The sequence below is a fragment of the Formica exsecta genome, unplaced genomic scaffold (assembly GCF_003651465.1).
Source record: "Formica exsecta isolate Colony F162 unplaced genomic scaffold, ASM365146v1 scaffold108, whole genome shotgun sequence".
NCBI classification, from domain to species: domain Eukaryota; kingdom Metazoa; phylum Arthropoda; class Insecta; order Hymenoptera; family Formicidae; genus Formica; species Formica exsecta.
This window is the reverse complement of record NW_021848419.1, coordinates 592,279-617,020: the sequence shown is the minus strand read 5'-3', so window position 1 is coordinate 617,020 and position 24,742 is coordinate 592,279. Positions and strand designations below refer to the sequence as shown.

The window sequence follows — 24,742 nt, the reverse complement described above, 5'->3', positions numbered from 1 at the left end:
AGTTATATTTATTCCTTCTCCTTCCCTTATACTCGTGTTCCATTCAGTCAACAGTTATGTATCTCTCAATCGTAGAGTACGCATTTATCGTGCGACATAACACAAATATTTCTTATAAGAAATATTAAATAATCCTTTCAGACATATGTAAATATAAACACAAAATATCATTTAAAAAACACATCATTCTTTATATATCATTTTAAGAATTATATAGTTTAAGATAATCATTCAAAATAAGCATGTTATCATCTTTTTTGTACTTCAAAAAGACGAATTTGATGATAGAAAATTTATAGTTAATGAATTAAATCATGTAAAATTATTCATTATTAGATTCCTAAACGTTCGAGCTGTCAAAATACATAATCTCTGCAATGCCAGTCATTCAACATTTTGATGCAAGCTCAAGAGAAGCGTATTATGATTGCTTTTGTTCTGTCCAAAGAAATGATATCATAAATGTTTTGTTTTTAACAAATGAATTGTATGTTATATTTTTCAGATTTTACATAAAATTATATAGAAAAAGAGTTATTTTATCTCCTATTAATCTTTATGTATTTTTCTCTGCAAAACATCCAGATTTTCTAGACAGAACATATCAATTAAGAATCAGCGCATGTTTTTCAAATTTCTCGATTACAATGCCAATGATGAACATGTTGCTGCATTCTCGGGCAACCAATTTCCATTTACCGTTGGCGTAGTAATTATTTCCTCGAGCTCAAAATGGAGAGAATGGCACCGCGAAAACTTTCCAGCCTCCATACGTGGGTCGGAAGTTACTTTCCGAACTTTTGCATAATGCTGACCGAGTATATATATATATGTGTGTGTGTGTACGTGCTGGCGATCGCGAGAGCATAAGTTTATACGAGCGTACGTGCGTTAAGGGACCGTCGCGTAAGCGCACTTTCCAAGTAGTTGCCGAAATGCAATTGTGTACGGTGGTATGGCCGCGATAAAGGAAATCGTGACATACGTCTTTTTCTCTTCCGGTTCTCTCGGTATAGTCGAGACGACGCGATGGGATCGTCTTACTTATCGAATTTGGGGCGGTTCGATCGTGCATTCGGGTAGCGAGAGATGCCAGCAACCACTATGTTTAATCGAGCGATGTTTAATCGAACGATTTCAGGACATTGATTTTCATATAGGCGAACGAATTAAAACCAAGTTGGGCAAGTCAAATTTAAAGACGCACGACCGATACTTGACGTAAGCTATTGGGCGCGATTGGCGCCTAGAAGAAAAGTCCATCTCGTAAAAAAAGAAAAAAGAAATAAAAAAGAATTCTAGAAAAGCTCTAAGCGAATCAAGATTTGAAGTTTCTGATTACTTTGTAAGCCTCAATTCAACTTGGACCATTACGAATTACGTTATCCGTACCCAAACCCTTTCGGAGTCGCGGAAAAATGTCGCGAAGCGGACGTTTCAGGGAAGAGATTCCGAGACTGCCATTAAGGAGGAATTAAACGCGACGAATATTGTTTTTGTTCGGACTCTTGTCGCAAGCATCGGTCGCTCTCCAATTACCCAGCTAATCCCGCAAAAACTCCTCGCGGATTTCGCCGCCGCCGCCAGCTCTCCGCGTATACTCGCCAAATTTGCAGGAAAACCCAAAATTCGCGGTCGGATGATAGGCGGGTAAGGGGGGGGGAGGAGAGGGGTCGTAACCCTGATCACTATTTAAATTCAACTGCGCGAACTATGTTAATTTGACAGGGAGAAAGAGAGAGAAACGGGAGTAGCGAGGGAACGAGACAGATAGAGAGGTAGCCGCGTCAAGCGAAGCGGAAAATCTAGTAACAGTTTTCAGGGGCGGATCTAAAGCTTTATCCGGTGAAGTTGAAGCGAGTTCGGGGGAGGGTTAGGTGGCAGGCAAGAACAAAGCTGTGGAAGAAGAGAAAGTAAAGGGCGCTTGAAAAAAATTTATCGAGCGCGGCACTTAACTGCAGGCACCGCTTTAAACCAGTTTGCGAGAAATTCTTGGAGATCTCCTTCAGTATGCCTGATTCCTGATTTCGTTGCGAATGTCTCTCATAAACACGTGATTAACACGTTCACATTTAGAATTTTTCTTTCTTTCTTTTTAAACGCACCTATTTTTTAAAACCGTGCAACATTTCTCTTCGAGTTTTTATATATTTCTAATTACATATGAAAAATGCGTGTATATAAAAAAACAAAAAGATATATCGTTGGATGTTTTATTGATTATGTTATATAAACGTGACGCGGTAGCAACATTTTAACGTGTAAAACGTTTAAAAATAGATTTGTCTTTCGACTATTTAATTATGATTATACCGGCAATTCTAGATTACAACTGACTCATTGTCTTCAAATTCTCATAAAGAAATTCTACTCTAGCTGTCACACATGTGTGCCGCTGATCTCCCAGAAATAGGCATGGATGTCACACACATGTGAAGTCTAGAAGAAATGACATGTTAAAAAGGAATAATTAAAAGGGTTCTACACATATTTTGAGTGCACACTTTGTATAGAGTGTCGTAAGCTTTTTCTTCAGTCAATATACATGTATAGTCGAACAAATGTTTGCTGAATTTTATTTCAAATAAAAAAATAATTTCTTCAAAATATTTCGGATTTTTTAAGAAACGTGCCAAGTAAACACATTTCAGTACCGGAGATTGTGTTAACATTGTGTGAAACGATTCGATGATGAAAAAAAGGTACACCAGCCTATTATAATATCTAATATAAGAGTATATTTTTATATTCTGTATATTTGTAGAAGGGCAAGAGACGTAATTCCACGTCCCGTATGTGTCGTCGTCGGGAAGCGGGATGGATGGCGCGGCTCTTTCACATTTTCCTCGTTTCCATTTTCCGCGACTGCGAGAAAAGTAAGAGAAAAAGAGAAAGAGGGGAAAAGAAATATGAGAGATCGAAGAGAAAGTCGAGAATAGAGAGTTTGCTCGGTTTCATTGAATCGAGATTATAATGGAGTTTGATCGTAATCGTATACCTGCATATTACTTCTGCGTAAAACGTGAATATAAATGCATCTACAATTCTTATGTAACTTTTAGCATTATTTGGAAAAATTTACAAATATCGTAATCTCTCTCTCTCGCAAAGCCCGAATGAATTCGTAAAACGGTTTAAAATGTTGAACGTCTTTATAGCGCGTTGCTCGACGTTGCTTTCGAAACACAACGGACCGAGAATGACATACACAACGTTACAACGTAGATCCTTTGACGCAGTGTTTCCTCTGAAATCGTAGAATTCAGCATGAAGGAAAAGTCTGGCTCGGAAAATCCCTGAATAAAAGAACGGCCGTGTGAAAAAAAAAGCGGGATAAATTATCATATAGTTGCACGAAAGAATTAGAGATTGGCGCAGAGCGCGTGTCTCTGTGCGTGTCCGTGTGTGCGTAAGTGCAAAAGTTAAAAACACAAAGGAAAAATATAGCCGAAGGCGAGAAAGGAGGAGGAGCAAACGCCGTAGATTACGTTCTTTCGACTTAATACATAATTTCGCAGTGTTTCGTGGAGAGAGACGGGTCTGGTTTTATTCTCTCTCTCTCTCTCTGTCCCTTTCTTTTTTCGCACAGTCGTGGAAAATAGAAATGAGGAAAATGTGAAAGAGCCGCGCCATCCATCCCGCTTCCCGGCGACGATGACGACGATGATGACGACGACATACGGGACGTGGAGCTACGTCACTTGCCCCTCGACAAATCCCGGGCTCGTTTGCACGAAATGACTCTTACATCTTGTCAAGCTTGAGATAGCTCAATCCGTATCAGGATCACCGGCCCCCGGATCAGGGCGAACGAAACAAGCTCTGCGTTTCCCCGCGTAACGTCGTGTTTATCCGAGATTTAATTTTCAGTCACAGCATATGTACACTGCCACAGGAATGTATATGCAATTCGCGCGCGATATCATGCGGTATATTACAGTTTGCAGTTACGTTGTAAATAGTTTATAATCTCGTGTAGCTAAATAATTATTATTAGCTAGTTTTGAGGGATTCCAAAAATATACATAACATATGTCTATAAATAATGAAACAATATTAACAGCATCGAAAATATCTTTACATCATTTAATTTGATTTTGAATGAATATTCATCGTTTTGCTTCGAGATATCGTTGGAAATTAGACAGTTAAAAATATTGAAGACTAGAGATGTCTTTCGCTAGTTGAAACGTTTATATATATGTTCGAAGTCAAATAGTTTAAAATTATCGTTTATTTTTTCATTTGTAAAAGCACACGTGATTAAGACACAAATATTGTGCGAATGTGTCTTGTTCGTACGTCGCTATTTTAAAACTCTAGTTGCCGGTTTTGCAGAATTTTTGACGTCACGTCGCACACATCGCGTCAGAAAATCGCGCAACGCAAAGAGAACGCGCTTATTATTACTTTCCGTCGCTCTCTCCCTCTCTTTTTCTCTCCCTCGCGTATCCAATGCGACAGACGGGAAAAGGAAGAGAGAGAGAGAAATATTTTTCAATTCTCGCTCGCGTACACAACTTCGTGCCGCGAACGAATGCGAATTTTATATCGTCGATCCTCGCGCGCGCGGCGGTGTTTACGAAAGAATCAACTTTATCCCGCTATTTCCATGGGACTGCATGCGAAAATGTCAACTTTATATTGCTACCGCATCGCTAGATATTATATGCGATATCGGTGCGTTTTCTCGACGGGATCGAATACGCGTTGACCGCGAGAGAGGCCAATCGAACGACAAATCCGCGCGTATGCTAGCGCGATATCGAAGGTGCTTTTACACGGGTCGTATTTCGTATCGTGGCGCGATTCGTATAAAAATCTGCATAAATCGACGATGCATTCCAAATTCGTGCCGTAAACACGACATTTAGCCTCTCTGTTGTTCTCTTGCTTATTTTTCGTCGCTCCGTGAAATCCTCATTTCCAATCCGCTTTTTAGTCAAGTCGCTTGACCCATTATCGTCGTATATTTTTTTGATAATCATAACTTAATTATTAAAATGTGTTAATCGTGCATGATGAGTTTATCGGAGAGATATGATTGGAAGAAGTCGAATCCATGAATTCTCTTCCTCTTCGAATCGTGTTCATTAATTTTAGCTACTAGGGACTATGATAACTTGATGTCATTTTTCCGCATCGGCGAACAATCGTATTGCATTATTCTACAAATGTGCCAAGTTTCGTAGAAATCTTTAGATTTTCCAAGTTGGCAAAGTTCTCTCTGTGAAACGTAACGGCTGTTACCTTTTATTGTTATTTGATTAGCGAATTTAAAAACTGTATAAAATATAAAAATATTTACAGTTTCTTAACTGTTGCATAATCTCTTTTTATATATACAGTATAGACTGATATAAAAGCCTCTTATTAAGGTAAATTATAAAAGGCTTATTAAAGAAGTTATTTTTAGCCTGCGCGCGCTTTTAAACATGTTATTCAACATTATTCTTGTTTTTTTTTTGCGCGCATGCATTTACGGTATGCAGTAAACAACTGGGAATTGATCGAAATGAGCTCATATATGCTAATTATAAAGATAATTAACAAGAGTGCACTTTCGAAATTTGCCTTGAAAACAATTATAATCGATATATATCGGATTTTGATATATTGCGCAACGCTACGTCGATTATTACATGCTGATCAATCACTGTACCTGTTACCCTATTCGCATTCGGGTTTTATCGCATCCTGTCGCGCTAAGGGGCGGTTAATAAATAATGTACAACTCATTAACGGATGATTAATAGAACTTCAGCAAAGAGAACATGTCGGTCACGAGTGCATACTTCAATCTCGCGAGATGCGTCGAAAATTAGGCGAACATCGTGCTGCGAGTTTGACAGCTCGCTGTGTGCGAAAATAAATGAAAATCAAAACGCCATCGTCGCTCGCGATCTGCGATGATCATCCTCCGAGGAGGAAAGGGTCTGATTGCACGCTCGTTAGCGCAAAATTGCCTTCGTAGAACGCGCGGCGACTTTAACGATCGCAAGAAAGGAACGGAAATCGAAACGCATGACTCTAAACTGCGCTGTCTAAGCCGACGACGTGTATCTCGCGTTGCACGTTCATTAATGGAAACTCGTCTCCGAAAAATGCGAGGAAAACTGCATGCACGGATGTGTTTAGTCGCTCGGTTGGAAGAGAAATCGTTAATCGAAAGCTAAGGAAGCAAAAATATCTCGATATATTTTTTCTATAATTATTATACTTGCTTTTAATTTTCTTTTATATTTGATTTTATTATAATATTTCTATTTATTTTATTTTTTATATGCTTATATTTTGATATCAATTTTTTAATTCGAAGCTAAATAGTTCTTGAACAAAATTTTTTCTCGGGAGTTCATATTATTTTTAGTGATTTATACATTTCTGCTATAAATTTTATACACCTGTATAACTTGTGATATAAAATTATATTTATTTTATTTTATTATAACTGAATAAGGAATTTAGTATAAAAAATGAGCATTTTATATATAAAAAACGTTTGAAAAAATTTGCAACAAAACACATTGAATATAATTATCGATATTTTTTTTCTAAAATCCATAAAGTTTACTTTGCGCTATTTCTAATCTCTAATTTGCAACAGAATTCAGAATATAGAATTTTATTTATCATTCGAAATGCCGTGTATCTTGACACATATAAAATATATACATATACATACACATATGTATATTTTCTAATGATAATTCTGTGCATGTGTGTGTATTATATTATTATTTTTATTATATATGTATATATAAATCATCTAGAGTAGGCTTTTTTAGTGAATGATTAAGAACGCGTGCTTTTTTTTTGTCTCGATACAATACATCTTTAATCAAAAACGCGCACTCGACGTCTAGTTAAACGAGAAACCTAATTGTTCACCAAGCATGAAAAGCATGCCTATGTGTACGTGCGCGCGCGAGCACACTCGAAACGCGTCCGGATCGGCGTAAACATTGAATCGAAACACCCATGGGAGGACAATTGGTGCGGGGTCGTCGTTCTACGCGTCATTCGACATCAAAGAGCAACCTCGTCCGACTGTGAAGAGCCGAAATCTACATAGCATGTTTTCCCCTCCTTCTCATCGGTCCGCGAACCTCGTAACGCATTTAAAAATCGTTTGTACGAGAGTCCGCGCTCAACGATATACCCATTGTGCGCACACTTTTCACATTCTTTCTCTAAAATGTTCCGTGGCCGAGAGTGCCGTAGCTTTGTGTGCCCGACATTCGTCTTTCGCCTTCGAGGCGGGAACAGCGACCGGTGTCCTTACAACGTGTAGGGCAGCACTTTTGTTAATGGACGTTGCATTCGACTCGCAGACTGCTGTCGTATTCGCTCTTAATGGACTTTATCTATTCAACGGATCAAGTATTAATAACACTGTGCGGTCAGAGGGTTCCGACTGTAAGCGATACTTTGAATATGGATAGGGTTACGTTTGTTTTGCTGGATGATGACAGGCGGTGTGTGTGTATGTGTTACACAAGTAGAGTTAATACTCTCATCAAACGGAAAGCTGATTGCTCCAACAGATTGAACTTTGCAATCTAACACTGTCAACGAACTTTAATTTCAATCTTTTCAACAAAAAAAAATGTGGTTTTAATCATATTTTTTTAGATATTATATATATTTTAGAAACTTTCACACACACGCAGAAATTATATATAAAATAGCTTGTGACTTGCTATTATAAATTTCAATAATTTTATACACTTGAAAAACTGAATGTAGAAAACTTTATTTATTATTACTGGATATAAGAATCCAGTAAAAGATGATTATTTTTTGTACGTAATTTTCAAAAAACATGTGTTTTTATCCTATTATTTGATGTAATCGTTGATGCTTTTCTCCTGATACATCAGAAGATGCATTTTCTTCTCTCCGATGAGACAAATTATCAGATTAATTAATTATGAGAAAAATTAATTCACTTTTAATTATATGAGTTCTGCAACGGAGATTATGAATTATAATATTTAATCAAACATTATTTAAAACACGTTGTTTAATTATCAAATCTGATGCAGCCCAAAGTTTTTTGCCGTCGCACAATTCAAGTATTCGTTTATTTGCATTCTCGATACATTCTCGTATGCATATTACGCACCATGTAATGCATTCATCGCCGAAAACTTGCGGTAGAGGATGTATCGGCGAGCGAAAAAATGCATGCATGTGCGAACGTATGCGAACCTGTCCGTTTACACGAGAAAGATGCACCATTGTGCTCGGTCGGCTCAACTTGCATCCGTATCCGCTTAAATGACAAATGGTAGCGTACAGAATGTGTGTGTGCGCGTATCGGGTACACGTTTTACCGAGTCTCGAAACGCGCTCGATCGGGAATGTAACCGAAATTAGAATGCATTTTCAGAGAGGCAACAGTATATTCTCGTGTCCCCGCCGTCTCTCCCGCTTGTCGTTTTGCGATTTCTATATTTATTTTCCTTCCGAATTACACTCTTCAAATCTCGATCAGAAAACAGCACGTTGCGATTCAATAAACACCGCACTAAATGGAAAACTGTACCTCTCTCGAGTTATATCAATTGACGGTTTATACATTTTGAACACTCTTGTTCGGTTATCTCTTTTTATGTATACATTTTCGATTAATTTTCTCTGCATTCTACAACATCCGTGTATCGCTCTTGTTAACACACGTAAAGTGCCACACAAATCAGGAGCGTCTTTTAACGAGAGATAAATGAGCTATCTTTTAGAAACAAAGTCGGATTGCGTGTTTTACATTGTGCCGGATCGATTAACCGCTTTAAAACTTTACAACGAAATCGTGTCATTTTCTCGTCGCTCACAATCGCAAACGTAAGATAATTCATCATTAAATTGCATTTATCTAAATTGGAACATCGCGGTGCTATAAATTATTCCACAGCGCATTCTCTCGAGACCCTATCTCGATATCTTGGGATATTCTCCGGCGAGCGGATAAAGCCGTTCAAGCGCTCATATCTGAAATAATGATCTCTATTCTCTAGCCGAGGGAAAATCATCGAAACCTAATGCACTGAGAGACAAATCCGTACACGCCTTACGTTGTACCCTGCGGCAATTGCATCGGAAATAACGAAAGAACAGCGACTCTCAGAAGTAAAATCGATTTTGTTTCGAAATGTCATTATCATTATCTCTTGTTGTTAGAGAATCGCGAAAATTATCGATTCCAATGATGCGTTACCTGATCGTGCCTTTTTCTCCTTACTCGCCTCAAAGCCTTTCATTCTCTTCATTTTTAATTTTATTAGCTCAAAATAATCAAATTTCGATTACATCGAGTGCTTCTTTCCGATTAATTCAATACGATTATCTTTCCCATCTAATTAATTGACTGTATCGATTATTTCGAAGAATAGATATTATTTGCTTCCAGTTTATTAGTTTTTTTTTTTTTTTTACAGAAAGAGAAAGAGAGAGCTGCAATAAATATATTTATTCATACAAAAATATATTACATATTTAACGCGACTCCGTCAAAAATGAATATATAAAGTTTCAATATGTTGATTTTGAAAATGTCATATTTTTTATATCAAAAATATTAATTTTTCAAGGAATTAAATATAAATCGTATGATTTTATCGTATGATTATTAAATATAAATCGTATGATTTAATCGTATGATTATTAAATATAAATCGTATGATACTATAATCTGTTAGAATCAGCTGGATATAATATTCATCAAGAATTATATTCTATTCTACAATGAATCTGTTATAACCGATTAATCGATACACGGCCAATTCTCGACGAATTGGCAGTCAATTGTGCCGTTTTCGTCTATTCTGCCTCGAGCACGTCTTTTCTGCTGCTCTCATTGGCTACGGTGGACTGCGAAATTTTCCCTCTCGTTCAGCAACGTACAATCGACGATCTTTTTGTTTGTCGACGAAACGGAACCGGCACGGCGCGCCTCTCCGACGATTTTCAATTCTGCTATTTTCTTCCGTTTTTCCGACCTCTCTCGAATTCTCCTCGCTCCCGCTTTGTCCGCTCGCGTCGGCCGCGCGTCAGAGCGGCCAATTTCGCGATTAAGCAATCTGACGCTCGAACGATCTCAATAATGACGGTGGAAAAGGCAAGAGGGGGCGGAGGAGGATCGAACCGGTTCGCGGTTAGAACTGATTTAAAGCGGAAGAGAAGAGATTTCGCGCGAGGATCAAATCGCTCGCTCGCGCATTTTATTGCTCGACGCTCGTGATGTGCATTTTTCACACGACGATATTATATCGAAAGCTGACCGCGCGACAAATTCCGTCTCGACGCTTCCGGTTTGTTTTCTCACGGAAAATTGTGTTTACGGATTGCGTTACCGGGTCATGTTGTTTCCCGTCGATCGAGATGTCCATAGCCCTCTGGGCCGGGTCCGTCGGGATCGATTCGCTGAATAAACAATCCACCGAGCGACGAAAGCGGGCTCATCGATCCGAATTAATGACGCGAGAGATTTACCCGGAGTACCGCTTCACCCGCGAACAAGTGCTCTTTAACATCTCTTTATTCCGTCCCGATTGGTCGACTAGATCACAATTACCATCCACGTGCGGTTCTACATACAGTGTATTCATGACCTAAAACTCGTACATGTCCAGGGTCTGAGTTAATCTAGGCGAATCACCGTTGCAGTCAAATTTTCCAGTAATATTAAAAGGATTAAAAAAAGATGCCACATTTTTAACAAGAAATATATATTTTTTTTTTAATCTATAACAGAGTCATATATTACCTTTATATTAAATTATTTTCCTCTGGATTCTATATAATACAGAATAGATTAAACGGATGTACTGTTTCAAAAAAGCATTATAGCTTTTTCTTATTCGCAGATTAAAAATAAATTAATTTTTAAGAGATACTTTTATAACTAATCTCGAAATTTTAATTCATCTTTATCTCAATAGAGTTTCAGTGAAAACGGATTAGATATCTAACACCGAAAATTAAAAAGTGAAGACGGATAATATTCGCGATCAAATTTTCTTTAAAGGAAACCAATTTCCGGTCGGTGAAGAAATGTTGCTAAAGAAAAGTAATTCGAATATCCTGTACGATTGTTGCCTTACCAAAAAATACCAACGGGCAAAGTAATAATATATGAAGGTACTATAATGCCTTCGGTATTATAACGTCAACGTTCGCAGTGAGTATGATCGAGGGTAAAAAGGCGGCGTCGGGAAATGTCCCGGATTTTTCAAAGGCTTTTCTTCGCGCGACAAAGGACTTTTCGCGCGCGGCGCTGGAAGATCTCACGGGGGCGAAATCGATGAAATTCCGTTTCGAAGAGAATTCTGAAAGCTTTGCACCGCGTGGTGCAAATGTAATTACAACACCGGACGCCCCCAGCGTGCGGGGTGCGGGGGGAGGGGGAGGAGAGAGCGAAGCGCCGAGCACTGCATACGAAGGTGATGCGCGCGTAAACAGTACAGTTATTGATTGCGAAAAATCACTCCTGGCCAAATGTGGTGCGGCTCAGTAGTAACGGCAGCAGCAACAAGACCGACGCAGCCGCCGGAATACCAGGTTTCATTGGATCCCAGCTCTCTGTCGGCTCTGTTCCGAGCGATCGTTCGCCGATCGTTAATTCTGCTGTTGCGCGCGGTCCCGACGATTTCATAGCGCGTTTTACAATCTCCGTAATGATGCGTCAACTCGTCACACCGCGGCCGCGATTGGCGGTCCGGATTACCGGACCGATTGAAAGTAATAATTCGCGATCGCAATCGACGCGACAATTATTTAACGTGCGGCCGCCCCGCACGTTTTCCTTCGGCGTGTATTAGAAAAAAAAAAAGTATTTCCTCGATGAAATCTCTTCGGTGTTTTTTTCTATGGGAAAATGGATATTGTCGAGCGTGAATTCGACTTTTTTGTATGACACATTATTAAAGTTCAAATGTTTTATTAATGATAGAATTCAAGATATAAACGATAGAGTATATGTGTACACGAAACAAGATTGATGGAATTCATGAGATCATATTTCATATCGATACAACGCGAATCAACAGAATAAAAGTGACGTTTGCAATGAATTTTTTGTCCTTTCTTAAAGATCGTCCGCACTGAAAATTTAAAATTTTTACACAAGCATCATAATTGTGTCAAATATCATTTTATTCGCAATATGCAATCTCCATTCGAGTTCTTTTTTTCTTTTTGGCAATTGTTCACGCATCGCTGCAATCTCGTTTCCTTCTTGCCAACTCGACGTCAAGTAGCAATAAACGAACTGTACATTCGGTACTGCTACCGGCATTATATTCGCGGATAGTTGACCAAAATGGAAGTAGCGGGGCCGTGAGGCGGCAAAGTAACACAATCCTCGCGAAATTCGATTTGCCCGGGTAATGAAAGCGTCGGATTCGCGGTACGCTGTAGCCCGGCGCATAAGCTCCGGCGTATCTGTCGATTTTCCATTCCCGCAAATATATCGAGAATCGGTGGTGACTTCAAGAGTAACCGCGGACCGTATCCTCTAAACTTGAATGGATCAGAAAAGCTAACGATAACGACTTTCACGAAAATTTTTTCACGTTGTAAAATAATTGAATTATAGTTTCAGAGCGAATTGTATAGCGAGGAGAACTTTTATCGAATTTTTTTAATCAAATTTTTTTCCCTCCCTCTTATCAAAAGATTGGCGGTGACGTTGGATTGAAGAAAGAACGAAAGATAGTTCAACGTTCTATAAAATTCTATCAAATGCTTCATAAGCATGCCCTACGAGTTTCTTGCACTCCGTAAGAGTTCTGCGGATGGCATACATCTGTCTTCAATCTGAGGTCAATCACGTAATCGTCGGCGAACTTTTTCAATTTTCGCATTTCATCCCTTCAGATCTCACGTGAATCTCATTCAATCAAATGTCATTGGTTTCGCGACGATAGAAGTTACGTAGTCATAATTTTGGCGAATTCATAGAATAATTTTCATTTTTCACCTTTCTTTTTTTGGAGCGGAATCACGTGTTCGCCATCAGTATTCGGCTGAAAAGACACTGGCTCGCGAGAGTTCAGTCAACTTCGGCCGCAAACCGCGAATTCATTCAGATATTTTTGCACATGAGGTAAAATAAAACGTTGCGACTCTTAATGCTTCCCTCCGTTCATAATCAGACGGCTCTCGATAATTGCTATTTATATATTGTGCTTGTGCGGTTGTATGCCTATATTTGTGATTACGTTATATAAATAATTATATCGGGTACGCTCTCTTGTGCGCATAGGAAATATAGATTTTTCTCTCTAAAATAAAAATATCAATAAATTTAATTTAATGAAAATGAAGTATTCTACACAAATTAAATTCTTAAATGCAATTACAGAGCGATTAAGAATCTTATTCTTCGTTTAAATTCAAGTACATTTTTGTACAATTTTAATTTAAAATTTTAATCACAGAAATATTTAGCGTTGGATATTAAAATAGGCGACGTCTTGCAATTTTCCTAAAAGAAAAATTGGCTAAAAATTCGTTAAAGAACTTGGCATTAAAGTTAAGATTGGAATTTCCAAGAGGGTACCCCCCGACATAAATCCCACCCTACAAACGCGCTCGTGAAGTCTTTATCGTAGATCGTAGCTTAATGCGAGTCGACGAAGAATCGGGTCGACGACCCGAATGTCTCGCCATCTTTTTCGGTTCACGACGCAAATTCGCCTAGCGATTGTTATCGTTTAACACTCTGAGAGTCCGGTGGTTCCATTCTCTAAAACCATCTCTCCGTCTTTGCGCGACCCTGCTTTAAGTTGCTCGCAAACCGGCGCCACAAGAGAGACGGATTTCGGAGCGAAACCGCCGAGCGGAACCACCATTCCGACGGATTGAATATTCTATATTTCAACAAACAACAAGTTTTCCTTTATGAGAGTACGCGCCTCGGTATATATCCATGAAATATTTTCCTCTTCCCCCCCCCCCCCCCTCTCTCTCTCTCTCTTCAACCTTCGTAGTCCAGACAAATCACTGGACGCGCTTAAGTCCCTCCGAAAAGCCACGAAGGGAGGCACTTCCTGGGAATTTGCGGGCGGAAAGAAGTAATATCATTCAAAAGCGGCGGAAGTTATTCCTTGATGCGAAAGTTTCTCCATTTTACATCGGCCGGAATAGTTTCGGAGGGAAAATGTTAGTTGCGGGCAAAACTCCATCCCCGACGATAACTTTTCCAATTATTATCAGATCGCAAATGGACACCCCTTTGTGTTTTCTCTCCGCAACCGCCGCCGCCGCCGCCGCCGTCGCCGCTGCTGCCTGGGAAGCGCGAGAACTCGGGGTAACTTAAATTGTAGCGTATACGCAATCGCGGGAGAGTGTATTCCGTCCGGCAGTAAACCGTCGTCGAAGCGGTTACGTGAGACGTCCGTGCACGAGTAACGTAATTGTGTCACTCAACGTGAACAGATTGTATCTAACGTTATTTGGAATCCATCCCCGATCCGCACCTGAGAGGATTTATTCTCTACTTCTCATCGATTTCTTATCTCGTTTTCATCGTTAACGAATACACGCATACATTTTCGCGCATATTTTGTAAAATTGTACATTGCAGAGGTGGATACATAAAATAAAATATTCATATATATATATATATATATAAGCTGTTTCCTCCATTGGAGATTATGAATGGTTAACATAAAACAATAATTTTTATATATTTGTATGTTAATTAAAATCTATTTGAGGTATTTAATTTATTTTACAAATCAGAAATAAATATCCTAATCATTTCTATGTATTTCTCGTTACAGACAACAAAAATATATATACAATCACTTTAAATAATTATTTTTCTCTCATTATACAAATGGTAAAATATTTGAATATTATTTCTACAATTTTATACGTATTTTATTAATTTTTTTTTTTTTTTTTTGTAATCTAAATCATGTTAAGTGTTTTTGTAAATTAGCATTATAAATAAACGATAGTTATACTTTTGAGATAAATGCGTTTTATTACTTTTCTAATTATTTTTCTTAATGTATAAGCTCATTTAATGCAAAAACATGTAAAATAATATTAAAAATAATACAAGAGAGATAATATTTAAAATGATAAATAAAAATTTAAATATTATATGTGCGTATATATATATGCGTGTATTTTTGATAATGCTTTTTAAATTATTATTTCAATAATTTCAGTTACTGCATTTCAAATATTTTTCCTATGTATTTATATTCATTATTTGCTCACGAAAGATAAAATTTTAAATCATATTTTATTTCAATGACACACAATGTCCGAATAATTATTTTCATTATTCTGCATTCAAAATATATCCTACATTGTATTCTCTAATCTTTTCTAATGCACGTTGAATTAGGGTATAAAAATTAAAAGATCACCGATTTAAATATATTTCACGAACAATCTAAAATGCAAAAAATACTATTTTTATTACAAGTTTCGATTTATTTTATTCACAACACTTGTTATATTTCTTTCTTAAGAAAACAGCAAATTCCAGAGGTCGCAGGTTTAAAATATATTTCGCTCTCGCAATTTGTAAATCCGTTCTCAATTTACGCCACCGCTTTGGTCGTTTCGGAAGTCAACGGTGGCTATAACGCGAAAGACTGCGAAATAGGCCTTTCCTCGGGACGGGATCTTCGAGCGTGAACCGACGGAGGCGTGAATAATCCGCAAAACAAAGCGCTCAAAGAGCGTAAAATGAAATTATATCCTTGCGCGCGACCGGCGGATACGACGCGTTCACTTTGTCGAAGGCGAGCATGATGAGAGAGCGGAGAGAGAAAGAGAGAAGAGAAGGCCAGAGCGTGAATTTCCTGTAAGCCGCTACCAGTCAATTTGCAGGTCGGAGGTTTTGTTCTCGTTCTTCCGAGATGTTTCTCGGCGATTGTTTTTAAGCGGAAAAGCAAGAGAGAACCGAATGAATCGACTTGGCGATTCGTGACGCGAAACGGAACTTTCTAGCCAACGACGACAATGGCGATTCGGAATTGTCGTCGACAAGTAATGAAATGGACCGGGAGCAAGCGCGGAGATAGAAAAGAGAGAGATAGAGATAGTCTTGAGGCGGAATTCCTTCGGGTGAATGGAAATCCTCCCGTGTGTTTACAAACAAGTGAAACTGGTTCCGAAGGGAGCGCTTATGCGAGCGAACACGCCCTATCCTACGGGCTGTGCGACCGTGCGAAAGGGCCTCCATCGATGGGAGGAACAAAGCGGCGCTATCCTTTGTTTCAACCATTCAGCCCAGGGGAGGATATATAACGCGAGTGTGTTAATTAAGACCGACCGACCGACCGACCGACCGACCGACCGACCGACCGACCGACCGACCGACCGACCGACCGACCGACCGACCGACCGACCGACCGACCGACCGACCGACCGACCGACCGACCGACCGACCGACCGACCGACCGACCGACCGACCGACCGACCGACCGACCGACCGACCGACCGACCGACCGACCGACCGACCGACCGACCGACCGACCGACCGACCGACCGACCGACCGACCGACCGACCGACCGACCGACCGACCGACCGACCGACCGACCGACCGACCGACCGACCGACCGACCGACCGACCGACCGACCGACCGACCGACCGACCGACCGACCGACCGACCGACCGACCGACCGACCGACCGACCGACCGACCGACCGACCGACCGACCGACCGACCGACCGACCGACCGACCGACCGACCGACCGACCGACCGACCGACCGACCGACCGACCGACCGACCGACCGACCGACCGACCGACCGACCGACCGACCGACCGACCGACCGACCGACCGACCGACCGACCGACCGACCGACCGACCGACCGACCGACCGACCGACCGACCGACCGACCGACCGACCGACCGACCGACCGACCGACCGACCGACCGACCGACCGACCGACCGACCGACCGACCGACCGACCGACCGACCGACCGACCGACCGACCGACCGACCGACCGACCGACCGACCGACCGACCGACCGACCGACCGACCGACCGACCGACCGACCGACCGACCGACCGACCGACCGACCGACCGACCGACCGACCGACCGACCGACCGACCGACCGACCGACCGACCGACCGACCGACCGACCGACCGACCGATGGCGGGATATATGTATATAAGGCGTTGAAGAAATATCGGACGAAAATCTAGACTTTTTACGCAACTCGCTCGCTTGCTCGCTCGTCATAAATCCCCGGTATATTTTTATCCATCGTGTCCTCCCCCCATCGGTGCTAAAAGAACTCTCTTTCTCTCTCTTTCTCTTTCTCTCGAATCAGATTTCTCAGGGCGATCTTTCCGCGAGTTATTACGCCCCAGATATCTCTCTCGATTAATCGTTCTGCTTTTATTCGGCCGATTCCGCTAGAGAGAAAGATTTCAGGCGAATATACCCATATTCTACCGGAATCGCGAAATTAAGGTTTTCTTCGTGTTCTTGCTCATGCTGGATTAATGCATATAAATCATAGACTTCCGTGAGATAATTCATACATTTTAAACTTGTAGTTAATTTTACTTAAATTATATACTTGAAGTTCATACTCTCTTGCGGGTTATTTACCAAATGTAATTAGATTAACTTTTAATTATGGATAGAATTACACTATAAAGATTTTAGGACATCTTATTTCCAATATATTCTACGTCGAGCATATATTCTAATATATATCCGCATCACAAATTATAGGCGATAATGTACATTATATTTAGAACATTTTTTTAAACAAAGAAATATGATATATGATTTTTGATAGAGATTTACATTCTAAATTCTATTATAGGTTTGTTTCCATGATTCTAATAATATAATCGATCACGATGTACCGGGAAATTAAAACATGCACGGTATCTCGCTCTAAATATCTGAAGGGCAACGTATCTCGCGGTCGGGATTATAACCGAATCGAGCGATTCGACAATTGAACCGCCACCGCCGCCGTTGCGTCGATGCATCCGCGAGAGATCGGTACCATTATTATCCCCGACAGGATTATTCTACAAAATTCACGCGCGGCGCGCGTTATTATCCGCGCGCTGTTATTATACGCGACGGACGGCGTAATACTGTTTGTTCGCGTTCGTATATATGTATATATATATATATGTATATGCCGCTTCCATATCGGGCAGAGAGAGGATCGCATCGGTCGAATTAATAACGGACTCTTCAATAGTGGCCTCGTATTATTCCCCGGTTCTTTCACGAAGGCGCGTATTTCCCAGCGAAACTTCGGCACGAATATTCAGAGAGAGGCTCCGAAATTCGCCTTCCCTTTCGTGTAGGATTTCAAGAAGAAACTTTCTTCAGGACCGCCCGCCCCTTCAACTCTCTCTCCCTCTCCCCTTCTCTATATCCGCGCTTGCTTCATTAAAATTGAAGGTTGCTCTCGTAGCCGAGTCGAAAGTGTCTTGCGGAAAGCTCGTTCCCTCGCTCCAAGTCGCTCCCGGCTTTTCCTTGCTACACGGGGAGCAAACGCGTCACGGTGTCGCTGTATCTCAAACCAGGTCGGTTTCCCTTGCAAGGGGTGCGGCTTCAATGGAGAGAGAAAAGGAAAGAGCGAGCACGCGAAGAAGAGGAAAATGCATCTCGGCTTTCAGCCTCCTCCTCCTCCTTCCCTGTCGATGCGATCGCGACTGGCACGCATACATAAACGAGAGCGGGGACTCTCCTCTCTCGTTATAGACAACCGCGGAGAGACCCACGGGCTGCGATGTCTGTTTATTATTTCTTTGAACGTTTAATTAAATTCGCGCGCGGATATAAGTAAATTTCACTTATTTCACTCCCTCGCGCGCGCGGTGATGTGCTTCGATTCTCCCCGACTGCGCCGGCGGAAACAACCCTTCCTCCCTCGTGTCGAGCACGATATTGCCTAGACACCACTATATACAGGAGACTGTACATTAATTTAATGTTTAGTATCTTACATGTCTATCTGGAAAAGAAATTATCCCGTTTCCGTGGTTTTCACATGTAATTATACTTTTATAATTTTATAATTACACGCTAATATAATGTTTGAGTTATAAAACGAATTTAAAATTATTATTGAAATTATTTAAAAATCAATAAGATATACAAATTATAGACAAACAAGTTTTTAATGATATTTTGGCGACCATCCATGCCGCGGAGAAAATCATGGAGTTATATTTGAAGAGATCCCGATTTTTTCTTTAAAAAAAAAAAAAATAAAAAAATAAAAATAAATAAAAATAAACATTGAGATTTTATTCACCTTTTGTCACGCTACTATGCCGCTCGACATGCTCGCCGAAGCGTGACACAGTTTGAGCTAGCAAAATTTCAAAACGAACATTTCCGCCCGTGATATCTGGCACTGCCGTGCGCGGCCGTGACACCGCGACAAATGTGCGGCATCGGTTTTTCGCGCGCATCCACGTCCCGTTCTCTCCGTGCGCGGAAGAATTCGTCCCATCTCATGCGGCGCGACGTGCCGGCAACGCAAAAAGGAAACGCATTTTGACACGGGACACAACCAAGCGGAAGTTTAAATGCATTTCTAAAACCAAGGCCGCAAAACTTTCAGCGCGTCGTCCCCGTCTTTCGCGTCGTGGGAAAAATTAAAAAAAAAAAAATTATATATATATATATATATAACTTGTTAAAACTATCCCGGCGGTAGGAGCGGAAAAAGTTTGCGATCTTTTGTATTCAAGTTACTCTCCCGAGAGTAGAATGTTTCTCGCGAGATACAGAGACGCTATCTAATTCTCTACTTATCCTTATTATGCATCGGTCTTTTAGTTTTTGTTTCGTGCACTCTCCTTCTCTTTCATATCTTCTTTCATTTCTAAAAAATTAATATTAAGTATCATGTTCAAAGTATAATTATTCTTGTACCACACTTCTCCGCTTGTGAAAAATTTTTTGCGAAATTCTTGCGATAAACTATTTTTTTTCTTTTTGCACAATAATATCTTCACGCGAAAAAAATTTTTGTAATTTTCTGTGTTTCAGATGTGTGAACTGTTCCCAAAAATATTATTGAAACGCGTTACGTAAGGAGTGACCGGAAATCGCAGTGAGGAAAGGTAAGCTGTCACATTTAAAATAGAAATTAAATTTATAAAATAAATATTAGAGAGATTGTGTAGATATTTCTCGAACTGATCACGCGATAATAATCAGCTTTGGCACTGTAATCATACTCCATCTGTGTAAACGAAGTACATAATGTAGTACATTTCCGGAGCGATTATAGATAACGATTGATCGTTCGCTTATTGAAACTCATTATAATAATAAACCGTGCTATTATTATCATCTGGATTTATTAACGCAATATATTATTGTTAATGAATCATTCTTTCTGCGTGATCAATAATTATATCACATATTACGCGCATACACAAAGCGTATTTCAATTATTCATCCATTAAAACGCATCTTGCCTCTAGCGTAATTAATAAAGATCACCTTTCGCATGTGAATCACGCAATCATTATTTTTTTTTCTCTGTTTCAGGACTCCTGACTATCGCGACATTTCTCTCTCTACTTATTATCAGAAGCATTTCTTACTATTGCAATGTACCCGTAACACGGTGTCCGAATAAATAAGCGATTATTCGTATTTTTGAGAATCGTGATAGCTTCGTAGTGTGCAAATGTAATTAGCGCGAGAAACAGAAAAGAAAAAAAAATCTTGGAGCATACTGCCTGTAACTCGTATTGCAACGAAACGTAACGTTTTTTCCTCTTTCTAACTCGAGACGATAGTTTAATCGACGATATCGATTTATTAATAAAAAGTTCATCGGTATTGAAGTTCTCTTGTTTGAATCGAAAACGGAGATCGATGTACATAGCGAGAGTTTTGTATATTTGTAAAATAGATAGGGCATTTTATTATTATACATATATATATATATATATATAAACAATAAAGTTATTTATATATATTTTAATCAACAAAAGAGCAAGCGTGTACTTCTTTCTCTCATCCTGGCACTCTCGCGCGAATTCACCGCGTCTTGATTGTCTCTTGGTTCAAGCAAACGGACCGACATCGGAAGATTGCGACGACTTAATCTAAAATTCTATCAGAGCCGTTGTGTTGTACAATGTATAATCCATTCTGTACAAAGTTGCGCGCGAAAGAATTTAATGTCGTCAATCGCCGGCGTGTTGTACGGCCGATTCTCGTATTTTGTATTCCGTTGTGTATCGAACCTTTTTCCGCTGAACTCTCCGGTGGACGAAGCCGAGGAATCCCGCGCGCGCGGCGCCAGGAGCATTAAATATTATTACGTCCGGCGCGCGTTACATTTGCCGCCGATGGTGCGCGTCGATGATTAATAGGGATACTCGACGTAGCGTGACGTCGAGTAATATGTGTGCGCATTGTAACAATAACGAGAGTATGAGAGGCATATATAATATCGCGGATGGATTAATTAGTACAAATTACTGCGGTATCAATTCTCTTGCCTGCACAAGCACAAGTGGCGTACATATATGTATATAGTCTCTCTCTCTCTCGCACGCGCGGACGGTAAATTAATAATTCCATTAGATCGCGTCTTGCGACGCGAGTACACAGAGAAAAAGAGAGAGAGAGAGAGAGAGCACCGATTGAAAAATCGAAACTATTTGTGTAAATATTAATTTTCTCTGCTGTATTTCTCTCCCGAGATGTGTTGTGTACTATAATTGTATTAAATACCGATGTTTCCTTTGTAAATGTCGCTCCCTGCGATCGGGCGGCGGCAATTAACGGTGATTACTTGCATTTCGCAATAAAAAGGCTGAAGTGACTTACAATGGCGTCCTTGACTTACCCAGAAACGAGTGCCTTACTATGGAGGAGGAATGTTTATCTTTTTCCTTGATTCATTTGTTAACCGATATTCCGAATACAATATCGAAACGTTAACCTTATATTTTACATAAAACTCTCTCTGTAGATACCGGGTGATACATTTTTATTAGTCTCTCTCTTTAACAAGATAATAAATCAAACTTATTCACAGTTACTGAATGAATCGTTTTATTGATCTTTGTATATTATTAAATTGTGGAAAAATGCCAAAGATGGTAACGCAAATGGATCAAGATGTAAGTAGGTTAATATTCCTCCGGAAGCTTTATAGCGTTTTTGACTCGAGTACCGCACTTTCGTACATATGTTTCCTGTAACACGCCATAAAGAGGAATTTTTAGCACACGGCTGTTACGCGATTTGACGGAAAGCTGCTCGCACACGCCTGGAACAGTAGTTTCTTTTGTAATTATTCGATTCAAATGGAGAGCTGTGGTGTCGAGGAGTGTATATGGCAGCGTAATAACATCCCAAGAAGAAACTTAATATCTTTAATCGCCCTGCTATCGACAGCTTCAACCAACACCGAGTATTTTTTTTTCTTTTCCTCTTTCTCTTTTTTTTTCGATGAGTCGTCCTTAAGGCAACTGTAATGCGCGTGACACGTAGGAAAGCCACGCAATTACGTCCTCTGATTGAAACAGTCGAGAATTGCATTTTTATTATTATATATTTATTATATATTTTATTATATATTTATATTCTTGAATATGAAACATTTTTTTAATAAAAATGTTACTTAAATTTCTGGAGATACTTTTTTTCTCATACGAATAATAATAATAATTTTTAAAAATGTAGTTCCTCTTATGTAATTTTGACTACAAATGTAAATAATTGTAATGACGATATATAAAGATATAAAGGAGAAAAAACAAGCGTAGATTGGGAAAAAAATTTTTATCGCAAAGACATAGTGGGCATGTGTACAATGAGAGGAACAATTCCCATTGTCGGCTTATAAAACGCGCCATGCGAATCGCTTTCGCGATATCCGCGAGTGAATGCGATGCGAATCGATCGCGATACAATGGAGCGACAGATCGCTTCTTGGTACGGGCTCACCTTTCGGGTCCCGATCCCATCCCTGCCCTCTTCCCTCCCGCTCCTCGCCACACTTTTGGTTGCCATTTGTGTCGTGCAATGGAGTGCACTGGTCCTGACAGCACTCCAGTCCCCTGCTTTCGCTTTGTCCGCCGCTCTGCTCCGACAATGAGAGACCCGGCTTCGCGATATGAATGAATGAATCCTTCCTAGCCCCGGGTACATCCCCCCCAGGCTGAAAGTGCTGCAGGTTCCCCTCTTCCTCATGTCCTGTGCGCACATTTGAATCCCGGCGTACCGGGAATACCGTGAGCCACTAGCTAGTTCGTTCTCATATTTCCTCCAATAAAGTCAAACATCCTCGAGCATGACCCCTTCCGGCGGCTCAACCGGCGGATTCGTCCATATCAACACCTCGGACGCTTCTCAAGTGGGTACGTACATTATATCCGAAAGCGATATGTCGGTACTGTGTACGATTTTTAGAATTATTTTCTCAGGATATTATTGAGCAATTTTATCGTGATTTAATATACAATGTTTGAAATCGTGGTATAACCGGATAGGATTTCTCGTACAAAAATGTTATCAATTTTCAAAATTAATTTTCCCGAAAACCACCATCGTCGTCCGACTGAAAATGATACCTAGATATAACAAGATGGCCATTTTTTCTTATTTCCGGCACGCACGACATCGTCGACGCGACATGAAAGTATATTCCATTTCCTCGAAAGTCGCCGAGATACAGGCAGATACGGCGGTTATATGGGACATCCCTCCCGTCTCGTTCATGCCTGACGCTGATGTTCACTTAATGATAATATCGACTATCGCGACCCCTTCCTTCGCATCTGGAGAGGAAAGGGGAGAGAGGAAACCTCTTTCAATCGAGAGATCGAGACTTCCGATATTCATCTCGCGCTCGCGTCTTTCTTATTTGTTCCATTCGCTCATCTCTGCAGTCAGCATTTCAGATGCATGATGAACGATCTTTCATTATCATTACGTTCGCGCGGATAACTCAATCTGATCGATCGTACACCTTCCCGCGATACCTTGTCGATCCGAGAGCTGTTATTAACCGCTGACACAATAAGAAGGCTAGGCGACTTTACGGCTACTAAAAGTTGCGCGAGACTAATTAAGACGAGGGGCGATCGTTATGCGGTATAAAGAACGGCCGAGATTAATTGCTGAAGTTCCGCGCTCGCATGAACCGTGGAGTCAGCAAAGAGCCATTCCCTCCTCCTTCCCCATCTAGCTGCCCGAGCGTGGTGCAATAATAGCGACGTAATGAATGCAGTCTGACAGAAAGTAACGAAGCTCGTCGTCGCCGACCACTTCTCTATTCCACTTGTAACATAATCTGCTTGCGAACGAGGCAGGCGCAAAGTGCATGCAACTATTGGAGCGATGTGTTTTGTACCTGTCTGGTCTGTATCCTCGGAAATTAATTAATTAATTCCTTTGTACCGGTTTTCATACGTGGCGGGATTACAAGTTTTAATTTTAACATAATGAAATTTGATAATTTTTTTCGCGAAACGACGAGAAAGATAAATATTTTACTTTGATAACCGGCACGAAATCTAACTTGGCATCGAAAGCGATGCATGTCATATAGCTATTGAAAAAAAATAAAAATTACAGTAGATGAATTATATTTTTTAGCAATTGCAAAAGCTATCACTACGCAATTAGACATATCGTTATAATTTTGCAACACGTTGTAAAGAATAAATTGATAGGGAAACAGAAATATACAATTCATGTTACATAATAGTAAAGCGCAGAGTATTTCTCGCGATACGGT

The 24,742-nt window shown here is 40.3% G+C and overlaps 1 protein-coding gene across 2 annotated transcripts in view; it reads left to right on the top strand.

Moving 5' to 3' along the window:
• LOC115234585 (toll-like receptor 6) overlaps nucleotides 1-21,819 on the top strand; it is a 79,233-nt gene extending 57,414 nt beyond the window's left edge. For both annotated transcript variants that reach the window (XR_003883938.1, XM_029805769.1), the window contains exons 2-3: nucleotides 20,020-20,093; nucleotides 20,527-21,819. The gene's annotated coding sequence lies outside the window, so the exon portion shown is untranslated. The remainder of the gene's footprint in view (nucleotides 1-20,019; nucleotides 20,094-20,526) is intronic.
• The last annotated feature ends 2,923 nt before the right edge of the window (nucleotides 21,820-24,742 follow it).